The sequence below is a fragment of the Prionailurus viverrinus genome, chromosome A3 (assembly GCF_022837055.1).
Source record: "Prionailurus viverrinus isolate Anna chromosome A3, UM_Priviv_1.0, whole genome shotgun sequence".
In the NCBI taxonomy this organism is placed as follows: Eukaryota; Metazoa; Chordata; class Mammalia; order Carnivora; family Felidae; genus Prionailurus; species Prionailurus viverrinus.
This window is the reverse complement of record NC_062563.1, coordinates 61,057,152-61,066,268: the sequence shown is the minus strand read 5'-3', so window position 1 is coordinate 61,066,268 and position 9,117 is coordinate 61,057,152.

Below are 9,117 nucleotides of genomic sequence, written 5' to 3'. Positions count from 1 at the left end.
CTTTCTTATCAGCATTCTCATTTGCTTTTCTCTCTTGACCTATGTGGCCATTTTTTAAAATAATTTTTCTTCCAACAACTGATTTTTTACTCCTATGATACCCAGATGGCAGGCAAAGCTGGAGGAAAATTCACGTAATCATGCAGATTAACCCAATTTAATATTTGCAGTTTCCAATTTATATTCTCTATTGGCGTCAGGTTCAATTCCTCTCCATTGACTCCCTCATTCTTCAAAGGCCTTAATCACAAATGTTTCCTCTTAAGTTCAGAGCTCCACTGCTCTTGTCACAAACCTTGACTCCTAATTTGACAGTGGAAGCCTTCATAAATGAGTTCCTTCAGTACCCCATGTCTTCTCAACAATTGTCCTTCATTCTCAACTCCTTGTCCTTAAGGCTAACCCCTGTAATTGTACCTGGATCTTTGTCCTTTCCAACCTGTTTGGGCCTTGTACAATCAAAAAATTATCTTCTTTATCTTGCATTTTCTCTCTCCATTTTTACTGGATCCTTACCCAGAGTGAATGAACATGCCCATGTCTCTTCTTTCCCCTAAACCCCTGCTCAAGTTTTGTTCTGTCTCTGTCTCTTCAGTGCCAAACTTCTTCAGAGTAAAATCACTGCCAACACTTTGTGTCTCTACAGTTCATTCATATATTTCTCTTATTTCTACAGTATTTACTGTGTGCTTTTTGAGTGCCTACTGTGTGCCAGGTACTTTGTAGTTGCTGGATGTTCATGGTGAGTAAGATACAGATACGACCTCAAGAATTGACAGTTTAGTGTAATGTCTTTTCAAACTTGTTAAAAACTAGAGTAAAATATATTTTATATTGTGTGCCAGCACAGATATTACCTATACCTAACAAGTTTTACAATGCAATGTTTATCCTATACTATTTATTTGGTATTTTATATTCAATTTTATTTCAGCTTTTAAAAACTGATTTTATGACCCATTAGTAGTTAAAGACCTGAGTGTAAAAAACTCAAGCCTAATAGGAAATGTAGACAGACAAATCAGTGTACAATTATAAAACAAACAAACAAAAGCCCAGGTAGCTATAATAGAGACTACCTAGCTAGACCTATCAAGGAGAGGACATTGAAACAGAGACCTGAAGAATGAGAAGAAAGCAGCCATGCACAGGGGAGTGGGGAGGAGAGTATTCCAAGTTTTATCAGTTATCTATTGCTAACTAACAAACCATTCCAAAACTTAGTGTCTTAAAAAACGTTTATTTTAGTCACAAATCTACAATTTGAGCTGAGCTTTGATGGGGATAGCTCATATGATCCAGTGGGATTAGCTAGGACAGCTTAAGGGGCTGGAAATACCTACTTCAAGATGGCTCAATGGCTGGCAAATTGGTGCTGGCAGTTGGCTGGGAGCTCAGCTGGGGCTGTGAGTTGAGGGCTTCAATTTCTTTCCACTTGGGCCTAATCAAGCCTGCCTGGACTTCCTCACAACATGGTAGCTGGATTTCCAGAACAAGTGACTCAAGCCCAACAGAAACTCTCCTTTTATGACCTAGTCTTGGAAGTAACACAGTATCACTTCTGTAGTCCCATGTGCATCCAAATTCAAGGGGAGAGAACATCAATAACCACCTCTCCATGGGAGGAATCTCAAAGTCACTCTAAAAATCACTGCTGGCATTAAAAAAGGGGAGGCAGGAAGAAAAAAAAGGGTGGGGGGAGGCAGGGTAGCCCCTGGGTTGCTTGGTAAGTTAAACATCTGACTTGATTTCAGCTCAGGTTATGATCTCATAGTGCGTGAGTTGGAGCCTTGCATCAGGCTCAGCGTTGGCAGCACAGAGCCTGCTTGGGATTCTATCTCCCTCTCTCTGCCCCTACCCCGCTTGTGCATGCATATGCGCTCTTTCTCTCAAACATTTTAAAAAATTACTGCTGGGTCTGGGAGATGTTACTGAAACCATTTTTGTAAAGTATAATCTGTGACACAGAACAGTATACAGGAAGGCCCTAAAGCAGGTAAAAGCTAGATTTTTCTTAAGTTTTACTTAAGAGAGAGCATGAGTAGGGGAAGGGCAGAAAGAGGGAAAAAGAATCCCAAGAAGGCTCTGTGCTGGCAGTGATGCAGGGCTTGAACTCATGAATTGTGAGATCATGACCTGAGCCAAAATCAAGAGTTGGACACTTAACCAACTGAGCCACGCAGGCACCCCACAGCTAGGTTTTTAATGGTGTCAAAGGAAGTATAGAAAAATTGAAGTGTGGGAACATGAGGAGAATGGAGCAAGACAAAGCTGGAGAGAAAAAGAGACCAGATTATGTAGGGACTGATAGCCTGAGGTAGAGAAAGATTTTAAGTGCAATGATACTGCAGTTCTTATAAAGACTATTCTGTCTGCTTTGTGGAGAATGGACTGGAGTGAGGGAAGATAGGAAGCAGAAAGCCATTTGGAAGACTACTGTAGGAATCCCAGCAGAGGTGATGCTGGCAATGGCCATGGAAAGATACTGACACAGTGTTCAACACTTGTCAAAAATTAAGGATGACGTCCATTTTCAGGGCAAGGTTTAATTTGGATTCTTTTTAAAGGGAAACAATAAAGCAGTATATGTTAGTTTGCTAGGGTGGCCACAAAAAATACCACAGATTGGGTGGCTTAAACGATAGAAATATATTTTCTCATAGTTCTGGAGGCTAGCAAGTCCAAGAGCAAGGTGTTGATGGGTTTGGTATCTCCTGGAGCCTCTCTCCTTGGCTCACAGATGGCTGCCTTCTTGCTGTGTCCTCACATAGCCTTTCTGTTACCAGAGAGAGGACCAGTTCCAAAGTCACCACCCAAAAGCCAATACTCAAGTGACAGGCATTGGTGGGAAAGGAAAGGCTGCTTTATTCAGGAAGTTGGCAACCTGGGAAAATGGCAGACTAACATCTCAAAGACCCATCTTCCCTGTCCAAGGGAAGCAGGAGAATTTTTAAAAGGGGAGGCACAGGGAATGGTAAGGGGACTATGTTCAAGAGAAGTTGGTGCTCACCAGTTAATCATCTGTCCATGCAATTTTCCCGATTCTTCTGCTTTACACAATAATCAAGGCTCCTAGGTGTCTCTCAGTAAAGGATGCCCCTGAAGTCCAACAAGCCACATCCTGGCAAGGCAATCCCAACTCCTACCCCTGTACCAGGAATCAAGGCTTCCAGATGTCTCTTACTGAGGATACTATGGTCAGTGGCAGCTGTTTTTGAGTATAGTCATGTCTTATCTTCCAGAAAGTCTGGTTCTTTGTTCCTCAAGGTCAGCGGTCTGCAGGATCTCAAGGGAAGTAGGTTAGTACTGCTACAGAGATTTTGGTCAGCAAGCAAGGAGTGAATAAGCTTGAAGCAAGTTAACCCTTAAGACCAATAGGAATGCTGTTACATTTCCTCTGAGTGTGTATATCTGTGTCAAAATTTCCACTTCTTATAAGGACACCAATCTTACTGGAAGAGGGTCCACCCTAAAGACATCATTTTAGCTTTGTAACTCTTTGAAGACCTTACCTCCAAATACAGTTACAATCTGATGTACTAGAAGTTAGGATTTAATGTGAATTTAGCTCTTACGAGTTCTCTTCATGTAACTGAGTGGGTCCAGATCTCATCTTTCCTTCTTTCTCTTTTCTCTCTCTCTTTTGAGAAGAGAAGGAGTAGGAGTGGACACAGGGATTTGCCTGCAACTGGTTCTCTCAAAGTGGAAGTGGAGTAAGTGAAGGGGATTTTACTTTTCTTTCTTTTTAATTTTTAATGTTTTATTTTATTTATTTTTAAGAGACAGCACAGAAGCAGGGAAGGGACAAGAGAGAGGGAGACAGAAGATCCGAAGTGGGCTATGCACTGACAGCAGCAAGCCCAATGTAGGGCTCAAACTCCTGAACTGCAAGATCATGACCTGAGCCGAAGTCCAACGCTCAACCGACTGAGCCACCCAGGCGTCCTGGATTTTACTTTTCAAGTGGCTCCTGGGACAAACACAATTGGCAGTCTAACTGTTCTTCATTTGAGGCAGGTTTCATAGTCAGGTCCTTCTGTTCTTTTGCAGCAATATTAAATAGCAAGTAAACAATTTTGAAGAGATTTCTCTGGGCATATTTGTTAAGCTGCAACACGTGAAAGTTCTTTTCTTTTTCTTTTAATGTTTATTTATTTTTGAGAAAGAGAGTGAGAGAGAGAGAGAGAGACAGGGTGTGAGTGGGAGAGGGTCAGAGAGAGAGGGAGACACAGAATCCAAAGCAGGCTCCAGGCTCTGAGCTGTCAGCACAGAGCCCGACACGGGGCTTGAACTCATGAACGGTGAGATCATGACCTGAGCTAAAGTCGGATGCTCAACCAACTAAGCTATCCAGGCACCCCGTGAAAGTTATTTTCTAAGAAAGGTATAAAAATCTTGATATGATGTGCTTCGGTGCAATAAAGCACTCATGATTTTCTGATACCATTTGTTTCTCAAGAGCAAGGATATCATCAGGTGAAAGTTTTTAGGGGCTTCAAGTTCCAAAAGGGAAATTTAACAGGTATCACCTGGAATAGAAAAGGTATGTTTTGCAGCTAGAGTCCACAGAACTTTCTGATTGTTTCCACCTGGAGATAAAAGAGAATGAGGAATCAAGAATGACTTCTAGATTTATTTGAGCAATTGGATGGATGGGAGTAAACAGGGAGTAGAGGAGTGTGTATCCAAAGTTCAGTTGCAACATACTTTACAGTAAAACCTTGTTTTGTGAGCATAATTCGTTCCAGAAACATGCTTGTAATCCAAAGCATTTGTATACCAAATTTCCCCATAAGAAATAATGAAAACTCAGGTAATTCGTTCCACAACCCAAAAATATTCATATAAAAATGATTACAATACTGTAACATAATGTAAAATAATAAAATACAAAATATAAAGAAAAATAAATTAACCTGCACTTACCTCTGAAAACCTTCGTGGCTGCTGTGAGGGAGACAAGAGAGAGTAGGGTTATTGTGTAGGATGACTTTCACTATCACTAACGGAACCTCTGTTCTCTATTGGCTCAATGGAATCTTTCTCTTTTCATGCAACTTTAACACAGAACCTATCCAATGACACTTGCTCTTGCCGCCTTTTGAAGATTTTGTAGAAATGTGACATTGCATTGTCGTTAAACAGATTCATTGCTTGTACTGCTACAGCCTTATTCGGGTGGTGATTTTTCTACAAAATTGTGTACGGTCTCCCACATTTTACACATCTCCCTCATCTCATTTGAAGAATTCCTCTGCCTTTTTCTCCTCTTCCTCTGCAGACAAGATGCAGACATAGACTTCTTACAAAATCTTGCAATTTCGGCCACTCACATACCTTGTCTGTACTTCTTGATGATTTCCTTCTTAACCTTTTCCACTGTAATCATCTCCTCCTTACCATCTTTCTTTTCAACCTTTTTCTGCCATTGTATACATTTCACACGGCTGTTGGCTACAGTACAGTATTAATAAACTCTTGTCATACTGTATGTAATGTAACTGGCAATAAGGCAGCAGAGGAAAGGGTCTGTATCTGCAGGCAGCCTGACCTAGAATGAAGCAAAGCATTCCTAAGCTTACTCCTGTATGGAAAAGCAAAGGACTGTCCCTGTGCTTTGAGGTGACATAAAATACACTATTGCCAGTTGTGGGCACTTTCCAACATTTTGAAAAATCACTGATTTCTGCCCAACACCGTGGCCTGAGACCGAGTATCCAAGCATAGGAGACAATCACCCACAATCCCACAGCAAGAGAGTGATCATGTGACGTTCGGCATCACGTAGTACTTGTGTTGCAAGATATCACACGTTTATTGAGTTAAAACTTATCAGAAATGTTCATTCATCTTGAAGAATGCTCACAGAACAAGTTACTCACAATCCAAGGTTTTACTGTATTTGAAATGCCTGTGCTTCTGAGATGCCAGATGAAATGCCAGCTGAATATATGAGATCACAACTCCAAGGAAAAGTTTTGGTTTAGTTTATAGATTTAGGAGTTGACAGCATACAAATAGTATTTTAAGCCATGTAAATGGTAATTGTGAACTATTATAATTCATCTGAAGCTTAAAGTGTTTAGCATCTCAGTCCCCTTAATATGTCTGGGGAATTGTCCACCTTATAAACCTTGGCAGGAGGTAGAACCCAGATGTTGGAGAGGTCATCAAAAAGATGTGACTGCCAGTTGACCCTCAGACTGGATATGGGCAATCAGAGGCTCCTGTCCCCCCTGTCCTTGGAATATACGTTCTTCCCACTGTTCCCACACTGGGAACCACCTCAAGGACTCGGCCTTGAGACAGTAATAGGCTACTGAGACCATCTGGACTGTATATGTGACTTGAATCCCATCAGGGCCTCCATGAACTCTTGAGATTCTAAAGGCATGTGTGGAGATTACTTATCTTGTAGCCACCCAAGACAAGCCTCATATGTAAGTTCCCTTGCTTATTAACACCCCCTACCAATCTGGAGAGGTCTGCCTCTTTCTTCACTCTCTCCTTACCCTGAGTGTATGGAGGCCAGTTTCGAAATTTCACTTGAACTCCAGAAGTTGCAAACCAACACCACCACCCCCTTTATGGAAACTGAAATTTTCACTGTACTCTTTTCCTAGCCTCTCTTGAATCTAGGGTGAGGGTACAGGACTTAGGCTCTGAAAATCAGATACACTTCCTTCAGATTCTGAATGGATCATGATGCAGAGAACCTGGGATGGTGAAAACCCTTCTCTGGCAGTAGTGACAGGAGCTTGAATATCTGGGGGCAGCAAAGGTGCTGAGGCTGACAGTGTATTGCCCTGTACTTTAAATGATATAAGTAATAATAAGGCTACTCAGGCCAGGCCTTGCATTGGAGTCAGCAGTGGTATCATCTGATTAGTTCTGTGTTGTGATTCTAGATGTGTTTTGTTTTTTTTTCCACTGCAGAACCTCCAAGGCCAAGTCTGTAGCTCTTGTGTTGATAGACTGAACTACCCACTATTCTTTATAATCTCTTTTTTGCTTACATCAGGTAAGAGCAGTTTCTGTTGCTTTTCACTAAGAAGTTACTGGTATAATCACTTGGGGGAGAGTGTAAATTTAAAAAAAGAGGTTATTACTTAGTATGTAATTTAGGAGAAGGCCAATGGAGGAGAAAAAAAAATGTGTTTCTTAGAATTTGAGAGTTTCAAGAAGGGAGTGGCCAACTGGGTCAAATACTCCTGAAAGGCCAAGAAACAGGAAGAAAGTAGCCACTGGATATGGTAATATGGAAGTCACTGTTGACCTTGACAAGAGCATTTTCAGTGGAGTGACTGGGTAGCCTGGTTGAAGTAAGTTAAGTATGAGTATGTGGGTAGAAAATGGGAAAAAATTGAATAGAGAACTTGAAGAAGTTTGTTCATGAAGAACAAAGAAATAGGTATCTAGTTGGGGATATATGTACTGGCAGCAACAATAGAGCAGAGAAGGAGATAGCTCAAAGGACAAAGTCCTTGGTGAGGTTAAAGAGGCAAGATTAAGCTTACTTCCTGAAAAGTTGGCTATTTTTCTTTCTTTCTTTCTTTCTTTCTTTCTTTCTTTCTTTCTTTCTTTTTTTTTTTTTTTTTTTAGTGTTTACTTATTTTTGAGAGATGAAGATAGAATGCAAGTGGGTTAGGGGCAGAGAGAGAGGGAGACACAGAATCCGAAGCAGGCTCTGGGCTCTGAGCTGTCAGCACAGAGCCCGACGTGGGGCTTGAACTCACGAGACATGAGATCATAACCTGAGCTGAAGTCAGACACTCGACCTACTGAGCCACCCAGGCACCCCTGGTATCTTTCTTATATATTAATACTATTAACCCTTTTCTCTGTATGCTGTAAATTTGATCTCATTTTAACTTTTCATGGTCTCTTTAGTCAAGTTTTAACTATTTACATGATCACATCTTTTGCTTTTTCCTTTCCTTGATAATTCGTGGGTTTTATGTTATACTTAGTACATTTAGTGGAGCTAAAATAATTTTTTTTTAATTAATTGGCTCTTTAACACAATAACCTCTGTGTGGGGTAGATATCTAATGTTTTTTCCAAACATTTATTGAATAGTCTACTCTTTCCCCACTAATATGAACAACACCTTTATTGTATGTTGAGGGCTCTTACACACATTCACTTCCTCTCCCAGATGTTTCCAGACTCCTTATTCTTTGCTACTGTTTTGTCCATTCTTATGTCCATACAGTTAAAAATATATATGTTGTAGCTTTATGTTTTTTTGGCTGGTCAAGCAAGTCTCCTAGTGTTAAGTGTCTTTGTCATTTAGTTTATAAATTAACTTAGGGAGAAGTGACATCTTATTAAGCCTTCCCATTTTGAGAATATCATTTGTTTTTCCCTAGTTTTCTTTTATATTCTTCCATAAAGTTTATAGTTTTCTCATATAGCTCTTGCACATTTCTTGATGTATTTAATAAGTAGCTTGCATCTGGTAGACTTCTGATGTCCTAATTGGACCTGGGGATGGATTTCAAATATCTAGTATTATCGATAGCATGTCTGTTAGGTGCTCTCCCTTAAGTATCAGTATCTCTTAGGCAGGATTCCTATGTAGATTGGATAAAAGTTAATTTCACAGAGTTATAGATTGCTGAGTCTCTATAATGATACGTTCACATGCTCTAGAAGAAATCAGAGTTGTTATTTAACATGAAAATAAGGAGATCTAATACATGTTCTCACCTGAATGAAAAGCCACTCTATGTCTACAGGATGGCAAGCTAAGCTACAATACTTTGCAGAAAGTAACTTCTGATTAAGTCCAACACTTGTTCCAAGTGCTGTCCTGAGACCCTGAATTCCAATATAATAAAACTTGGCAAACTGGTTTGAGTCTTTTCAGGTTTAGCATTATCAGCATGTGAACCTGAACACATCAAAGAAAAATATTAGGAACTTCTCTGGAATTCCTTCTTGGTCTTTTGTGCCAAGTCAGTCAGGTGACTGCTGGTTCCCAAAGGTAAAACATAAATCTGGTGTCCAAGCCACCCAGGACCACTCTGCCCAATCATATTCCCGTGGCTTCTACCTGGCTTAGGTCCTCCATGCTATTTAATCTTGAATGTAATCTTCTGTCTTCTCCATATG